We start from the raw sequence: 18,898 nt of genomic DNA, 5'->3' as shown, positions 1-18,898 counted from the left end.
TCAGGCGTATTCAGAAAATCAAAGGGTTAGCAACCTCAGCCTTTGGCAAGATGGTCCAGGAGCGATGATATGCATGTATCTCCACAAAAGCCATATGCCACGTTCTCCTGGTGAAACTTCCCAACACCTGCAGCTCCCTCCCCTGCACCCTATGCTACAGAGCTTCCAGAAAGTTCTTCATGATGATGGGTTGTGAATGGCCCAGAGAGAGGGAAGGGTCAAGAGAAAAAATGTGAGTAGAAGCCATGAGAGCAGATGTTGGGTAATGAGAGCATATGAATTAATTTTAGATAATCCAGAATCAGAGCAGTTTGGGGTTTGGTCATATTTTTGGCAGTGATGACATAGTGCAGAAATGCAATTCGGAAATCTAGAAAATAAAACGGAGCTTCCACGTCAGAGCTTGTGGGTTCAGCACAGAAGGTCAGGGCCAGAGCTGGAAAGATGCTAGTATCACGGGGCGGGGACCTTGGAACTTTTCAAGAGGGGGCCTGCTCCCTCGGACCTTCCCATTATTCACTGGAAGCTTGTGTTCCTACATCATTTCATGTTCTCCACGGGGTCAGCTTCACTACCCACCAGACACGCAAGTCTTCTCTCCAGCCTCCGGGCTCCTTCTTCTTCCTGCACGTTCTATGCTGTCTGTCCCATGGCCCCTTGGTTCTCCCTTAAGCCCTGTGCAGTGGGGCTCTTGCCCACCACCCACCCATGGCTTTCCTGCTGCTGCTCACCACCAACTCCGTGGTCCCGTTTTCAGCCATGCCTGACACACGTTGTGACACCACACTGGAGGAAGACCTTCCGGCTTCTCTCCTACTTCTCATTCTTCTTTTCTGGGTTTCACATAGCCAGTGTGGGAGTTGGCTTTGGCAGGTAGGACCACATCTGGAGGGAGGAGCTTTGGTTTCTGTGATATTCCCTGTTTGTGCAGCTGGAAGAGGAGGGGACTTGAGTTCCTGGTCGCTTGGTCTCTTAATTACCACTTGGAACTTTGAAAGTTGAAATGCTTGATGTCCTTTATAAATGATTTGGTTGCAAAGAGTCATCCGGGCCAGGTTTCTCAACCTTGGCATCATAGACACGTTGGGCTGGGTCATTCTCTAGCGGGTATTGTCGTGTGTTGTGGAACCTACCTTCAGCATCTCCGTCTTCTACCCACAGGGGCCGGCAGCCCCCCAGCCACATGTATGAGAACCAGCACATCTCTAGGCAGTCACAAGTCCCTGTAGGGCAAGAGAGCCACTGATTCAGAGGCAGGGGACGCCTTCTTCTGTGTATTTCCATGTCACGTTAGGAATCCAGAGAAAGAACCATGGATTTTATTCCTTGGATATGAAATTCAGAAAGAATAGTTTCAGTCTAATACCTTCCTTGTTGCTATATTAAAAGATAAGATGAGGGCACCTAGGTGGCTCAGTGGGTTAAGCCGCTGCCTTCGGCTCAGGTCATGATCTCAGGGTCCTAGGATCGAGGCCCGCATCGGGCTCTCTGCTCAGCAGGGAGCCTGCTTCCTCCTCTCTCTCTGCCTGCCTCTCTGCCTGCTTGTGATCTCTCTCTGTCAAATAAATAAATAAAATCTTTATAAAAAAATAAAAAAATAAGATGAAACACTTGTTGCAAATCATAAATATTCTAAATTGTTTTATTGCTTAAATATTTGTATGATTATGTCACCTCTCTGCTACAAGGAATGCCATAATTCAATATTATGTACCATTTCTTGAAGAGGCAGTAGGCTGTCTAAAGCCAAAACTGGGTGTGGTAGATTGGGAAAAGGATACAATTGGGGATAACTGGTTATATTTTATGATTTCCTCCCTTAAAGCAAACTTTGTTTTCTGTCCACCTGTTCTGACTTAGGCCATATATTCTATTATTTTCACATTCATGCTGGGCTTTGTAATATCGATCATTCCATCATTCCGTAGTTTACATGGTACTAGAAATTTTATTAAAGTCATTTACTTGTAATAATAAGATAGGTGAGATATTTATAGCTGTTTCATTTAAAAAATACTATAAACACATATTACAAATCTAATAGACCATGACCAGAATTTTGACTTGTGGAAAATCTGTTCTTAACACAACAGATTAGTGATTTTCCAGCACAGCTGCTGAGATAAGCTACGGCCACCAGCAATTTCTAAAGGTAAAAAAAATAAGAAAACTATTGTTAATATTATAAATAATTGATTATCATTTATTACAAAATAATTACCTTTGAGCAATTATCACAGTTAACAAGTGATTGCTTTGGGATTACTGCTTAATTACTATTAAGCAGCAAAGTACATATGGCATATGAAATTCATTTCATTGTTTATTATTATTTTTACAAGCACAGATGGCTTAGTACAATCAGGAAGACTAATGGAGAGTAATCTTTTTTTAATGTAATTACCACATGAATATGTCAAATCATTTTTCCTTTTTGCTAACATTATAATGTTATTTTAATTAAGATGCTAAGGACAGTTATTTTCCCCACCTAACTAGACCAAAAAGAAGAGGAAGACATAGTAAAGATATATTTAAAAGTTTATTATAAAAAAATTATATCTCATAAATATTCATCACCTTAGTGCATCTAACCTTGCTTTTTTATCTTAGCTGAAAAAATTGCATTTAAAAAATTTTAGGACTCAGCAACAGTTTAATATATCATGAGATTTCATCGGTCTGTATGAAAATAATAAAATGCATATTTGGTTATATGTATGCTTTTGGAAAGAACTGTGATGGAAAGAAAAAGGGCAAAGTGCAGAAGATAATCTGAATTTCTCTTGGTCTTCATCGGCCAAAGATGCTGCTCCTACAAAGAACGTATGGGTCTCCATTATTTTTGTAAATTGAGACGTGCTAATGTAGAAATACAGCTGTCGGATATGTAGATGTCTTTCTACAGTGGAATTTCTGTACCACCAATATCTCTTTCCTAGGGACTCCAACTCACCTTACATCCCCCATGACAAAGTCCAATGGGAGTGTTGTCAGATTCAAGCCAAAGCAGACATGCACAGAAAATACACCTGTGCAGGTATGGAGGCCTGGGACTCTCAGGAGGACCCAAGTTTCAGGCACATCTCTTCCTGGGGCTTGGGGAGCCACGTACTTGGCTAAAGTCTCAGAACACACCTATGCCATCTTTGGCTCAAAGTGGCCATGTGAAGAACATAGATGGTCAATTAACTTCCTGTTGGTGGTCTGGAGGATTCATTGGTTCAAAACTGAAGTGCTCACTGCAAGTCTGGATCTCATGTCTGGTTGGGATTATCTTTTTCAGCCCCAGATGGCTGCAAGATGGCGGCCCACATGGTCATTTCCGACTCAAGTGTCTGATGATTCTGTCATATCCAGATACAAGGCTCAGATCACAAACATGCCCTTCTTGACTCCCCAAGCAAAATGTGGACAGCTGTAAGGTGCCCCCTTGGGGAGCACACACCATCCGTTCCCCCCCAAGCAGGGAGGGGCCTCTCAGGATAAGCTCTCCAGTCCCAGGACCCAGATGTGCTGGAATCCAAAGCCTGGTTTCCAGGGTCCTGTCTCTATCTTGTTTGGATTTGTGGGTGCTTTTGTGTGTCTTCTGGGTAGACACACACACTTCCTTCTACAAAGGCAAGGCCTAGGCACCAAAAATGGGTGTTCTGTGAAGGAACTTCTCCTTCCCACTTAAGGGCAAGCACAGATGCTGTTTTCAGAAAACAGGGGAGCTCAGAGCTGTGTGGTCACCCCCAGCAACTCACCTACTGGTCCCTCAAGCTAGCCCTTCCCACATGAGGAAGGAAGCCAGCACTCACCAGCACTCATCAGCACTCACTCTGTTCTCACCTGGGCTAAGCCCACCAAGTTCCAGCTCCTGGGACAGGCTGCAGCTCCCGTCTTGCCCCATGGACCACATGCTCTGTCCAGGATTGCTGCAGTCTCTGGTGAATATGCTTCCTGTTCCTTCGACAAGTGCAGGCAGGTCAGAGGAACCCACCTGCTCTGCTCTTTCCTCCATACTCCCAAGAGAATAAACATTCAACAGTGCATCTGAGAGGCGACCTGATCCCCCACAATTCTCTGGCCCATCCCTGGGCTACTCAATGGCAATTCCCAGCCCTGGCTTCAACCTACGTCCTCTGATGAACCTCTACAAAGTAGGGCCCTGGTCACACATGCATTCTTGCATATGTAAAGACAGGACAGCTTTCCTTCTGTCCAGCATGGAGCCCCAGGATCTATTCAGAAAGGCCCACTAAATAAATACAACTTTTTAAAAAATCTGTAATTGTCCACCAGAGAAATGATGAAGTGGGCAAAATGAACAAGTTTCTTTTTTTGATTCAAGAAATTTAAAAAAAGATAAGAAAAAAGAAGAAAGGAAGAAAGAGAAAGAAAAAGAAAGAGGGAGAGGTGAACTGAGATGGATGGAGAAACAGAGACAGACAGAGACAGACAGCAGAGGCAGACAGACAGAGACAGAGACAGAGCTACTAATGATGGTTGAGTCATTTAAAGCTGTTCTGCCAAGGGTGATCCATTTCAACTGAGTAACTTTTATTATATTGTAAAGAGAATTATGAATTGTTAACTTTAGTAGTATAAAAAGGCCTTCAAATGGACTGTTTTTGCTGGAAAACAGTAAATGACAACTTACATATGCCAGACCTCACCAGGCTTTGGCTATAAAATCACAGACTTTCATATCCCAGTGTTTGTAGCATACACCGTGACCTACCCACTTGGTAGACGTTAGCTTACTTCAAAGCGCTTCCCAGCTATCTTTGCAAGGTTTTGAGACTTGCTGTCCAGAAGCAGTGCCCTGGTCTTCCCCTCCAGCTTCGTCTCTGTCACCTGTGGGGATCGATGACTTAGAGACTGCTGTTCTGCTATGTGTAGCCACAGGGCCAGGAGCTGCTGTGTCCCACTGTGGTAGGGGACCAACACTTGTCCTTATTACCAGGTTGATCACATGAATTCATTCCCAGCTCAGGTGAGCCAAACCAAGACCCAGCATCTCCACCTCTGTTGTCCTGGATCCCATGTCTTTGATGATGCCCAGCTCACGCAGCTGCCTTTAGAGGGGCCAGCTAGTGTCCAAAGCAGCTGCGTGAGCTGGGGGGAGCCCTCACCCCCGGTCTTCAGTGCACAGGTCAGCCTCAGTAACCCTCAGCAGGATCCACTCCAGACCACTCCGGGTGGTACGGTCCAGCCCAAAGTCTCAGGTCTCACGGAGATGATGGATTTCCATCCTCTCTAATCCAACAGCTGTCCTCATTCCCTCCTGAGAAACTGTCCAATATATAGACCCATTGAGTATGATGCTTTGGCACCAAGTACAGGATATTCTTAAATTGTATGTTTCCCAAAGTACAATCAACATCACCCAGTAGAAGTTTCGGTGATAAGGGGTTATCCTGAGTCTGCATCATTTGGCCTGGCGACGACTGGCCACAGGTGGATGTTGACTGCCTCAAACATGGCGAGATGGCCAAGGAACCATTTATATTTAACTTAATTTTAATTTATTTAAATTTAAATATCCTCTCGTGGCTAGTGGCTACTACGCTAATAGCTCAGGTTGCATTATTCAGTGGGCGCCATTTTATAGGTGTGTCATTTGTCTTTTATAAAATGAGGACCATCCAGTCAAACTCACCATCCACGCATGTGCTAGAACTCTCTCTCTAAACCCTGGGTCTGGTTATCATCAGACCGTCATTTGAGTTTCCCTCAGATCCCACACCAAGCCCTCATCTGGGACGTCCAAGCGTCTTGGTAGACCCATTGCCGTCTCCATGGGCAGCCTCGGCCCCGCCATGCCCACCTCACATCCCAAGATTCGTCTACACGACACCGCTGGCTAGGTGTCAACAGGACCGCAAATTAAACTTGTTGTTGAGAGCGTTGACCCTGAGATGGTAAAAATAATGTTTCACCCGCCTGTTCGCTGACAGTAAGGTCATAATGCTGAGCATTTACTGAGCTCTTGGTGTCGGGTACGGGGATAAGTGCTTCGCTCTCGTCTCTCCTGTAATCTCCATAGTAACTCTCCACGTTACAGACCCCTGACTCTCTCTTGCTGCTCAGAAAACTGACCCGCCTCAGAAAAACAACGTCCCTTGAGTTTCCGCTTTTAATCGATGGGCCCAGTAGGATCTTAGATCCTAGAGAGAGGAGACCCTGCCTTGTCCACTCTCTCATCCTCACGCAGAGCCTGACAGAGTGAATACCCCTCTGATGTTCGTTGAATGAATGCACAACTCAGGTTTTAAATCTGGGTTCCTCTACCTCTGACATATACATGTGTTCCTGACTACAGCTACGCTGCCCGACAATCAATTATTTCAAATCTTTGGGATTTTGAGGCTCAGAGAGCAGGGGTCAGGAAAACGTGTCTGGAAAGGGCCAGACACTGTTGCCTTTGCAGTGGACATGGTCTTGGCCACAGCCGAGGCATCGCCATGGGACTTCACTCACAAAAGCCTGCGGTGGCAGGATCAGACCCACAGACGGAAGGCTGCGGACTTTCACGGACTATCAGCACCTGGTGCATTTCCGTTGTTGAACACAGAGCTGATCACACGCTCTGCAAAGTCACAACTGATATCTCTCACGGCGGCTTCAGCTGAATTTCTCACCCATTTATCATCCCCTGGTCAGTAAAGTACCCTGCATTGTTTCTTCTTTATCCTGAGGACCAGAATAAGGATCCGTTCTTCTCCCTCCCAACCCCCTCGCAATCCTGCTCACGACCAATACCGCAGAGGCTGGGCTGAAAGTCCCATCCGCGAATGCGGGTCATCATGTCTAACAGAAGCTCTGATTCACTCTCCACACACCAGCGCACAAACAGAACTCCTGCCTCCTCCAGAGGACATGCCCTCAAGACACATGCCCTCAAGAGTGGGAACACATTTCTCCAGTGAGAAGAATAAATGATATCCAGCCTTTACAAATAGAGAACCCGAGGATGGCTTTACGGTTAATTGGAAAATGAATAAAATGCAATGTCTGCACCAGATATGGGAGACGCCCAGGGGCTTGTTTCTAAGGGTGGTTCGATGCCAAGACCGTAGCAGCTAGGTCTCCCCGCAATACCCCAGAGCGAGCAGTCCGTTCTGAGTTATTTTATTCGTGTTGTTGGAGTCAACCCTGTGCTTGATGGGACCTGAGTTCAGGTTTCGAAAATACATTCAGTCATCGGTGTGCTTGTGGTTCAGCCTGATGAACTCTGCCGGGAGCCGTCCACATGTCCGAGAACCTACACACGCGCTGCCTACCTCCAGCTGGATGACTCCAGGCTCCGAGGCCAGGAGGCCCAGGAGCCACGCTCACACCAGCTCGCTCCTTGTCTGCCGTCTGCGTGGACCAATGTGAGTGTCCTGCACAGACAGAGGTGACTAACCCCGCTTCAAAGAACAATGGAAAAAGAAAGGCCGTGGACGGCAGCTGCCTCGGGCTCCGGGAGAAAGGAGCAGTGAGGTCCTTGAGGAACGGCAGACTCAGTGGCTGACAGAGGCTTCTGGAATGCGGCCCCTGTCCATGGTGACGGGAAGAAATGCAGGCCCTGGCATTTTAGATCTCATTTGGGGGAACTAGTGTGCAAATGCCTAATTTGGAAAGATCAGTGCCTTCTTGGTTTTCTCTCCACGAGGAAAGGGCCGGGCTTCCCCTGTGGGCCAGCTGCGTTTGGTCAGATGGTCGTCTACTTAGGACGTCTGCTGCACTCTGAAGGACCTTCCCTCGCTAACAAAGAGAATAATCTTGACGGGTAATAAGGTCGTCATCAACAGCTGTCTTCATGTAAGAGCAAGCTGAGAGCTTCCGGCGGCCCATCCTGGAGGCTGTGGGGTGGGGGGGGGATGGCCTCATTCATAAACACCACCATCCGCATAGACGGGCCTTGCTGGTCCAGGGCAAACTTGCCAGCGGGACCCATGTTTCCTGCGTCTCAATATCGTCAAGTCACGCGCCAGAATTCCATCTGATTAAAAAATGTCCCATCCCTGCTACCCTCCCAAAGGTACCTGTGTAATGACGAAATAGACGGCCCGTGCAAATTTGGGGTTTAAATACAGGACATCCGTATGTTACGAAAGAGGAAGTAGCTAACATTGGGCCTGGGGTGTTCTCTTCACGGACAGCAATATTCAGGCGAGTTACACACACAACACGTGACGTAACAATTGAGTGGGAACTAAGCCTTTCACGTCGCACACTAGTCGTCTGCACCTGTGGAGACGTGCCGAGCTGCCTGGCAAGGATTTCAGACCCTCCAAGTGCACAGGGAAGGGGCAAGAGAACGGGGTGGGGGGCCTGCCGTCTGGGCAAAGGGCAGAGGGCCACGCCCAGGCGATCCCATCCTTGCTCCAAGAGAGGGCCAGGTGGGTGCTAGCTTGTCGCTTCTCTTCCCTAGGGGCCACGTCAACTGTCCTGCCACTCCGCGGAGCCTGTCACTTGTACCACAATGGCTCAACCCCAGATCTTTGCATTCGGATGGAGTAGCTTCTTGTTTTAAAGACGTCGGGGAAAGAGCTGTGGTGACATGTTGCTTTGGTCTACGGACCTTCGTCCCGAGAACGATGCTTAAGGTCATGGAAAGTGTACCCCCGCACAGGGTGTGGGGTCTCGCGGGACCGAGGGACCATGTGCTCTTAAATAGTTTCCTTTCGTGCACTTGTGCACGTGCACGTGTGTGTGTGTGTGTGTGTGCGTGTGCACATGTGTGTGTGTGGGGGAAGGGATCCGTGAGATGCCCGAGGTGTGGGGCCCGAGGCAGAACTGCAGCTGCCTGACCCCGGCGGAGGTGCTGCTCCCTCGCGGGGATTCTCAGGTACTTCCTGACTCAGCACGCTCATCCCAGGAGTGGTAAGAAGCCTGAGCCCACCATCCTGCCTCTCGTCCTGGCGTATCGTTGTAGGCTGCCCTCACGTAAACTCTAGGAAGCAGAGGACAGTTGCTTTACTACACGTGTGACCTGACCAGTAGGATTTGGACAGTGGCCGGGGCCCACGAATCAAATTTCTGAAAAGACTGAAGGGAGGAAAAACCAAGTCAGGGAAGTAAACGCAAGCGTCTTCACAAAGACTTCCACTCAGTGCTGTACCGGGTGATCGGACCCGTGGGCAGGTTAAGTCACACGACGGAAAGGAGTTCTGAGCTTCTAGGAGGGAAAGCGAGTCCTGGGCAGCTGGGGGAGGCGAGGCGTGGTACCGAGCGTCTTCTCGGTGCTGAGGCTTGTTTCCCAGAGCGACGTTCTTTCTCCTACGGAGACATCTTTGCCAATGGGAATCTCCTTTACGAAAGGGGAAACTTATTCTCTATTTTCAGGCAGTCAGCAGGACATAAAGAGCTTTTCGTGCCTCTGTCTTTAGCTTAAAGTTGTCCGTAAGCCCAGGAGGCACGTTTCGGGTGGCCCGTCCTGGTGCCCTTCTCCACGGTGGTCAACGCAGGTTGCTTTAGGAGTGGAATGCTGTCCTAACAAAGGGCCGTGCTGGCACGACAATGTCCTCCGTCACGTCGTTAGCACTGGCCCGCTGGAGTGAGTTTTCCCACAGAATTCCAAATACAGCAGCCGGTGGTCTCACACAGAATAGTTTAATGCGGTGTGTAATGCGTTGTCTCCTACGTGCTACGCTCGAAAAGGAAAAGACGAGCATGAACAGGAGACGTGGCGGGTGTGGTATGCGGTTGGGGTGTCCCCGGGTGGGCGCCCTTGCCCCCACGGCAGTGTCGCAGTGAGACGTTCCCCTCTGGGGGTTCCTGCCCGCCGAGGACACCTGCTGTTTTCAGAGAGCGGAAGGCCACGCGCCGTGGGGAGGCGGCCCTTGTTGGTTGGAAGATGTGCAAAGAGAAAATGGCTCGCTTTTCCGATTTTGGCACTTTGTGAGTTAATTACCTGTTTTACAAATAACTAATGGGATGACTACGTGAGTCAAGGAAAGCGGGCCCAGCAAAGAGACTGGCGTGCGGCACGAAATCTAGCTAATGCTTCAGCAGGAGAAACAGTGCGAGGACCAGGAGCCGGCCACGGTCGGGACCCCCGATGTGTGTCCCTACAAGGCCAGGAGACGGGACACACCTCCTGAGCCACGTCCCCTCACACATCCTCCTCCCTCTCAGACACACTGCCGGGTGTCAGCTGGGGTCGCCGGGGTGCTGGCGGTCCGCCTTGCAGTGGCCGCCGGAGTGCTCCTGTGTGTCCCGGCCAGGAATCAGGTGTTTCCGCCAGCGCCCTGCGTCCGTGTGCTTTCAGGGGAACCTCGTACCGTCACGGACTCTTGCGAGATCCAACCCAGTGGAACAGGAGTGCCCATAGTTCATAATTTCTATGAAAACCAAAGCCAACTTACCGGGAAGAATGTGATAAAAGCAACCTGTTTCATCTTGTTTTCGATCACTTTCCCACATTGCCGTAGATGAGGCGCAGCCGGTGCGGAGGAGAAGTCTCTAGAACCAAGTTTTCCGGATGAACTTGCTGCATGGGGGCCCGTAAGTTCTCGCTCTGCCACCAGGAAGCAGAAGCAGGAATCCGCGACGATCGTTAGTTATTATCTGTGCATGTTCATGCAAGGAACGCCACGGTGAGCCAGTTAGTGGAGCTATCGGCAGAGACGTCACCATGAAGGAAGGAGCATTGACATGTTTTAAGACCTTCCAGGAAACATTTAAGGGGTGCAGGAGTCACGTGTATAATTCTGTGCCTTAATCTTCTTTTTTCTGTTAAGCAGCCACTGGTCCCAATCACAGAGGACAGTAGGATTTCGTTTGAGTATCTTAGCCTGTCCTGGTGAGCCCATAATTAGAAAAAGAACCCTTCACTTCTTTTTCTTCTTCTTTTTCTTTACAAAAAAGGAAGTCTTTTAGTTCCTTTTTTTGGGAGTGGGGAGAGGAGCCAAAGGAGAGGGAGAAGGAGAATCCCAAGCAGACTCCGCACTGAGCGTGAAGCCCAGCACGGGGCTCAGTGTCACAACACTGAGCTCATGACCTGAACTGAAATCGAGCTGCGCACTCGACCAACAGAGCCACCCGGCCCCCCCGGATAATCTAAGTCTTTCCATGAAGTCAGTGGAGTGTAAAGTTAACTTTGAGCCCCTCCATGTTCTTAGAGTACCCCACAGTCATTGGCCGGAGCCATCCGGTCGGGTGATAGCGCCGCCTTCACGGACAATCTCAGCCTCATTCACTGGTTTTACCTCTCGGAGACAAGGTAAGCATCTCGGGATGCTTTACCTCCAAGAGAGCTTTCACGTGTCCTGTGGGCGTCAGTCTGTACACGCGGTGACAGGCAAGTGTCGGGGACTTGATGTAGAGATGTCCTTCATGTCGCTCTTCCCAGCTCTCTTTTCCTAGCCCACGTTTTGAGTTAATATCCCAATTATCTTAAACTTGGAAACCATCAGTATGGGACAGGTCATCCCTTATGACTACAGAATCTAAGGTGATGGTTGGACCTGGTTTAAAAACTGTATAGGAAGGAGAGAACGCAGGCTTACAGCAACGGACCGATTTTCTACTGTCGTCGCCAGGTGCGGGTGTTTGGTGTTACGAAGCCTTCTCAGATGGGGAAGTGCTTCCATGCTGCGGTGGGTGGCATGTGGGGGGGCCAGAGCCCAGCGGCAAAGCCACACTCCCTTCCTTCGGTGACATTCGGAGCCTGCATGGGTTCTCTGGTCTCTGAAGCAGAAGCATTGTGGGCCTTCCTGGAAACTAGGAAAGAGGAATAGCATTTTCATGTAGAATTATTGTGCTGGAATGCATGCAAAGTTTTGAGTGAGTGCACGACTGGACCCTTAGTAAACCGTCACTAAACGTTCACCAGCGTTGCCGCTGGCACTACTGTCTCACCACCGCTGGTACGACTCTCTGTGTGTTCTTGGGCATATGTTTGAACCTGTGACACTGGAATTTCACCCCATCATGTGTTCCTAGTAAACAGCGATGGTCAGCCCCACACCCACAATCCATTTTTTGTTCCAGAAACCAGCTAACCACCCGTTCTTACCATTCCAGGATAGGATTCCCCTTCACACTTCCTCAGGAACCCAATAAGACCTTCTCCTGCTCCCATAGACCCACGGGCAACCCTGTGGTCCACTTGTCCTTGTCCCCCTGCTTCTATGAAACCCCAAGCCCCTCCCTTTTCTCTGAGGTGTCACTGATCAGCGGCGGTCCTCCCTATCACCACAGCCTGGACGAGCTTGACTCCTTCATTGTCTGGTGCACGCTGTCTCCCACGTCTGTGTAGCTTCCCGGTGGACAGATGGCCATAGCACCGCTCCTACTGCCAGCTTCCCTGTGGGATTGTTCTGAGTTTTAACTGCTGTGGCAGTGCGGTGCTCAGCAAGACACACACACCATCGGGGCTAACTAACCAGCAGGTGTTTTTACCACTAGCGATACAACGCGTGGAAATTCACGCTTTACAAAATCATGTCCACGACCGCCTTTACTCGATCTTGGCAATAAGTACTGTCAAGACAGACATTATTTATCCCCATTCTACAGATTAGAAAACTGAGAAACGTCCCTTGGCTCACCCAAATCAGCCACCTAAGGGCCAAAGCTGGGGCCCAAACCTGTAGTGCTTTCAATCATAAACAGCCCAGGGATCGAACGGAATGGTCGAGTCTAGCGTTGAGGAAAGGGTAGGCTCTCACACTGGTTTCCTGTCTTCTTTTCTCCACAGCATTGCAACATGTGCCTGTCATCCTGAGCGGGTGTGCCGTGAACAGGCCACTGCCTCTCTGACCACATGCTCATCTTCATATCGCAAGACGATGGAGTGGTGGGATCATCTCGGCTAAGCCCCTGGAGCTAGCCCTGCAAATGGCCCCAGAACTGACCTGCCTCACGACACATTACGGCTGCCCACCTCTTGCAAGGAGCTGATTGTCCTGGGAGCCACCAGTCCCTTGCTTCCATCTCCTAAATGTGCCTGGAGTTTAGAATTTTTAGTCACAAAAATAATTAGCTACCAGAATGGCTAGGAAAATGCCCTTTTTATAAAACCCATTCATTTAAAGTACTTACTTATGAGCATGGTTACACTAACCTCCTTTTTTTTTTTTTTTTTTTTTTTTGCTATAGTATCAAATCTAATCTCCTGCTAATCCAGTAAGCGCTGAAGACCACACCCCACTCAACAGATGTTTACTGACGGCATCGCTCGCTGCCGGGCAGGCCTGGCGCAGCAGCGGTGGGCACGGTCGTGCGGACAGTCCTTCGCCTGGCCGCCAGTCAGGGGTGGGAGGTGCGGGCAGTATCATTGGACAAGGATGCACATTCCTCCCTCCCGCTCCCCTGCCTCCGTCTCTCCTACTTTTCTCTTCTCTGTCTTCCTTCCTTCAGCTCTTGGTTTAGAGTCTGCGGGGCAGCAAACCCAGGGTATACAGGGGTGGGTACATTAGACATACGCCTGTGCTTCACGGCTTCCCACAGGAGAAAAGAGACAAATCGTAAACAAGGTAAACAACGCTCTGAAACCCCCATTCAGGGCCTGGCACACAAGAGGCAACAGAGGCCGCAATGGCGCTGTGTTCTGTGGGGCAGATGCGGGTGGCACTCGGGCTCAAAGCCATGTCGCGTCCCCTCCACCTTTGTTAGTGGCCTCAGATCCCTCTTATGCTCAAGCAGGACCTCACAATGGCTCATTGGTGTGGCTCGGTTGGCGCTTCCTCTTACACATTCTGTTGCTTCGCACAGAAACTCTACTATCTTTCTCGGCCCCTTCGGAGGCAGTGTTTTTGTCATCCGAGCCTCCAAAGCCTTCTGTTCTGTGCAGATGCTGGTGACAGAGGGTGGTAGAGAGTCCCCTGGCAAAATGACGAGTCGGTCCTTCTAACAAAGACAAACAGCCGGCCAGATGTGTCCGAGAGGCAGGCTTGCAAATAGCTCGAGATACTAGGCTTTCTGGCTTGTGCTGGACACACAGCCGTCCCTCTCAGAGTGGGGTCGCCACTGTCACCAGCTGGAATGCAGGGAGGAAGCGTGTCCTTCTGTTCCCACCGTCACAGCTCTGGGGGCAGAGCAACTTTCCTCTGGGACACGGGGGGCCCCCGGCCTCCCATCAGCAGCAGGAGATGGAAACAGGCAGAATCGGAGAAAGGATCCTTTTTCTCTGAGCCTTTGCCCCGGAAACCAGGCACATCCAGAACCTGATCCAGAATAGATTTTGCAAAGAGTGTTAGAAAGCCAGCCAGAAATCAATCGCCCCTTGCACTCATGTCGGAAAGAACTGGGCACACACTGGGGCCTGTGGAGGCTGCACTGTTGACCGTGACCCCAAATGGCATTTTGGGTGGAGCGCGGCGGGAGCCCCGGGCTTCACCCCGCAACACGCGGGCTGCCGGGGCCGCGCGGCTGGAACCGGACAGACGCTCCCCGGCCGCCGCCTCGCCCGCCGCAGCCGGAGCAGCCGCGGGTGACCGCAAAGAAACCCACGCTCAGGCGGGGGCAGACGGGACAGACGTCTCCTGCCGGGGCTCAGCATCCGCCTAAAACCAACAGACTGAATGCAAGACACCGAGAAGACAGAGAAACAGTGTTGTCAGGGATGGGGCCTCGTGCTTCAGAAGAGACGTGATCCAGAGAGGAGACAGCTGACAAGTGGGGGCGCCGGTGGGGGAGATGCCACGGGGGAGGGGGTTCTGGGACCGGGATGCGAGTGGTGGAGATGCCAGGGGGGTTCTGGGAGAAGTCTTTGGAGAGGAAGGTAGGGTCAGTGGAACAAGGTCGCAATTTTAGTCCTCCCCTGGTGTAAAGGAAAGGTGTTCATACCCTCGGGGATGACAGGAGCAGATTTGTGCTTCAGAAGAAGGGTCGTTTCCACAAAGTGGTACAAGAAGCACTTTGGGGGCTGGAGTGGACATGGGAGGGCAGCAAAGTCCTCACGTCCCCCTTGCACTGTGACGACGAAGCATCAGCCAGGCGTGGCTCAGTGACCCCGTGCTCGGGATCAGGGAGGGCACAAATGGTGGGCGCAGGTAGGATCAACTCAGAAGAGTGAAGGCAAGTAGGGAGGACATTGAGATCCCAGCTGAGGCGTACAGACATTGGTCACTCTCTGCAGTGGCAAGAGTCATTTGACACGGGGAAGGGAAGGCCAAGGACACTGGAGACCTCTCGGCCGCGGTCCCTCTAAGCCTCCACGCCAGGGTCCATAACTACCCGTCTCCCACCTTTTCCCTTTCTGGGGCAGCTGATGACTTGTGGTGTTGTTGCTCGAAGCCTGGGGTCGGCCTTGCAGGAGCAGAGGGGAGCCAGCGCCCTCCCTGGGTGCCAGAACACCGGAAAGGCGACCACAGGGTCAGGCGGTGGAGGACAAGCCTGCGGAAGAGACGGAGAAGGAACAGGACTGGAAGAAATCGCAGCAGCGTGTGCTGTCCCGGAAGCCACCAGAAGGTCATTCAAGAAGAGAGAAGGCTTCCGAGAAGCCCCGTTAGATGGCACCTGAAGTGCTGGGAGAGCAGAGATCGTGGTAAGAGCAGAAATACGCTGTCTAGGGTCATCTTCTGGTTCCTTCCTAAGAGAACCCACTTCCATCCGGGTGGGCCTCATGTCGCCCGACTGCAGCGGCCACCATGCCGTGAGGCCTGGTTGAAGGGGCTCCCTGGCCTCCAGACTCTTCTGGGGATTTGAAAGATCACACTTGGCCTTTGTCCCTTTTGTGCTGTCAGAAGACTGTCTGACCGACGAACAAGCATCGTGCGACCGTCCGAAGATAAAGCGACCTGCTAAGGAGGGCGTCGCAGCAAGATGGAACCGCGGGGGCCATCTCAGCGTCTCATAGCCACCAAGTCAACCTTGGGCTTCCCGTGACATCAGACCAATTCCAAATAAACTGTAACTCGCTTCCCTGGGTTTTCTGCTCCTCCCAGCCCAGCTCCACCACCACCACCGGTGATGCCGTCTCCCGAGTGAGCTCTGCCTGGCAGCGGTCCAGGGGTCTGCCTGGAAAGCAGGTCCTTGAAGAGTACATGTGCGGGGCACAATGGTCACCGGGGAATAGTGGGGGACGGGTTCTAAGTTGGTGGGACAAGATGGCGCCAAAGCACGGGGAGGGAGGCGGCTGTAACTTCAGTAGAAAGGCTCTTCTGGAAACAGGGAAGGAGGGAGTGGGGGCAGGGCATACAGCCGTGGGTAAATGACGAGTGCCCCCACGGGAAGGGATGCGTGAGGCTGCCCGCAGCCCTCTGCAGAGGGGAGGTTGGCGGGGCAGCAGGCAGCAGGTGACAAGAGCCTCGGTCGGCAGGATCCCACTGCAGCCAGAGAGGAAGTATGGGATTTTAAGAAGTTTTAGCTTTAAGACTTCCTTCTTCTGATCTCATCATCACCCCCTAAACATCTGCCGGAAGGGACCCTTCACTGCTGTCCCCTGCCCCGTCCCCTCTCAGTCCCAGCCCTGTCCCCCTTTCTGTGCTGTCGGAGGGGCTGGGGTTCAGCTCCCAGTCTGCCGGCTTCTCTGTCTCGGCAGCACGGAGGTGAGCGTGTCCTGCTCCGAGATGCCTCAACACACGCAGTGAGGGTCTCAGACGCCCTCTCTCTCTCGTGTCCCTGTCATCTCTTACCCTGACCTGTCACAGTCCGTGTCCTGGCTGCACCCTCCATGAGATGAGAAAACCATGACCTCTGGACCATCATGCTCTTCCCATCACTGTGATGAGGGAGCACGGGGCTGGCTGAAGACAAAGCAGAAGCTGGCGCCTTGCACCCCCCTCTCCATCCGCTCCCCCTGTCATACGTGCAGCATCCCTCAGGCAGCCCTGACTGCCATGAACAATAAGCAAAGAGTTAACTTGCAGAGCTCACAATCCTGCTAGACAGGAGTCTCCCTTGGCTTACAAATGTCCTAAATCTCACTAACAAAGATGATTGATAGCAGGATTGTGACATCCCACCAAAAAGTCTCCCAACTATCTTAATGTTAATGGCTGGTCTAAAGACAACATTGATCCAGCCGCAAGGGCAAGGCCTCCGGTAGGCCTGGGACATCCTGGCACCTTGCAGGCGCTCTTTAGCATATGAAAACTCCACTGAAACCTCCCTTCCCCTCACCTTCCCCCAACCGCAGGTACATAACCTGCCACCCCTCACAACCTGGGGCAGCAGCTCTGCCTGCCCACGGGTCCTGTCCCCGTGCTTTAATAAACCACCATTTTGCACCAAAGATGTCTCAAGAATTCTTTCTTGGTCATCGGCTCCAGACCTCAGCCCACCGAACCTCACCTAGGTTCTAGAACTTCATCAACTGTGCGGTCCTGCAGGGGGACCGCCATTTCCCGTTGCACACGTGCCTTCCAGAGGACACGCCGAGAGCCCGGTTTGGAGGCAAGCGGAGAAGGAGAGAGGGGACCAAAGCCGATGGTGAGGGTCTGAGACCGGGAGAGCAGAAGGCGAATGGTCATCACTGACGAGGCGGGTTTCCGGAGGAAGGTGATGGATTGCTGTTTGGCCTGTGTGAGTCTGGGAAGACTTTGACGCTAAGCGGGGGACCAGGTTTCTGACCCCCCCACCTCTGCCAGGCTGCTCTTCCTCCTCCTTCCCCCAGATGGGACGAAGGAAAGGGAAGCTTTAGCTCACAGGCAGTGATGGGAGGGAAATGCGATGAGTTCTGTGAGGACACTCTTTTTAAAGCATCCTAGGACATTTTGTTTTGTATGTCAGTTGTCGTTTTGAAATGTCCCCAAACAATGCTTTCCCGTGGGAAATAGAGTGAGCTCTGGGGCCAGATGCCATGTGGGGGCCTACATCGTGGGGTTCTCGTGAGGATTAAAGAAGTTGGTGTGTGCCGGTTTCTCCAGCAGCGTCCGGCCCACGGTGAACAGTGGAGAAATAAGAATAAAACGCTTCCTGCCAGGTTCACTGTTATTTGCGTGTGTGCCTGGAAAGACAGTGAGAACCCAGGGGGAGGGTCATTTGTCTAAAGCCTTTTAGAGGCCTTTCTGGTCGCATAAGACAAGAAAGGAGATGGTCCGGGACATTTCCTCACATGGGTTATTTGGGATGGAGCACGCGTCCTCCACTGGGAAGGTTTCTTAGAGCCAGCGCTGCCTGGATTCAAACACTCCCGGTTCCCACCCGCGGCTCTGGGAAATAAGGCCCCATTGTCTCCCTCTGGAAGCTAAGGACAAAGTTTTTCTCAGTCTACAAAGAAGGTGGAAAAAAACAAAGCCTGGGGCAGAGCAGATGCTCTCCGTGCTAACTGTTCAAACTTCCCCTTTCTCGCTGAGGATTTTTTAGAGGAAACAGCCTTGCTTTGGGGTTTTCACTGTCTTCTCCTGAATGGATTTACTGTGCGATAGGCCGGTTCCAGGGACAGCTCGTGGGGGCTGCGAGCTACGTGGGCACAGGAGAGGAGCAGAAGTGAGTGCGGGGACTTCATGGTCCGCCCTGCCCCCCACAAGCCAGCCCCTCTGTTAAATGTGCAGGAGGCTTCCCCTCTGCACACAGAGGGTTTCCCAGGGCTCCAGATCGTCAACATCTAATACTTCGGTACCTCCAGCATGACATCTTTTGTCGTGAACAGTCCCCAGAGGTCCACCTGGACCGAGCTGTCACCTTCGCACAGGGACATGGCTGAGCTCAACTTAGCCTTCGAATGGGAGGCCCGAAGTGCCTCCGCGGCCAAACGAGTTGGCTACAGGAACTTGTTTTGTCTGTAAATCCAGAGACTTCAGATTTCAGCTGGCTCCAGAAAGCTCTGCCCTTTCAAACAAAGAAGAAGAAGGAAAAAGCAAAGCAAAACAAAACATCTCTAGGTGACCAATTCTTTAAAAAAACAGATTTCCTCATCCACGAGGCATATGCCCGGAGCACTTCTGATAGCTGCACCGTATGCTTGCTGTTTTTCTTTATGACTCAACATGTCTGGGATTAGATTCCCATGAATGTGCTGCAAATCACTGCG

This window comes from Neovison vison, chromosome 5 (genome assembly GCF_020171115.1).
Source record: "Neovison vison isolate M4711 chromosome 5, ASM_NN_V1, whole genome shotgun sequence".
In the NCBI taxonomy this organism is placed as follows: domain Eukaryota; kingdom Metazoa; phylum Chordata; class Mammalia; order Carnivora; family Mustelidae; genus Neogale; species Neogale vison.
Note: the sequence above shows the minus strand (reverse complement) of the source record.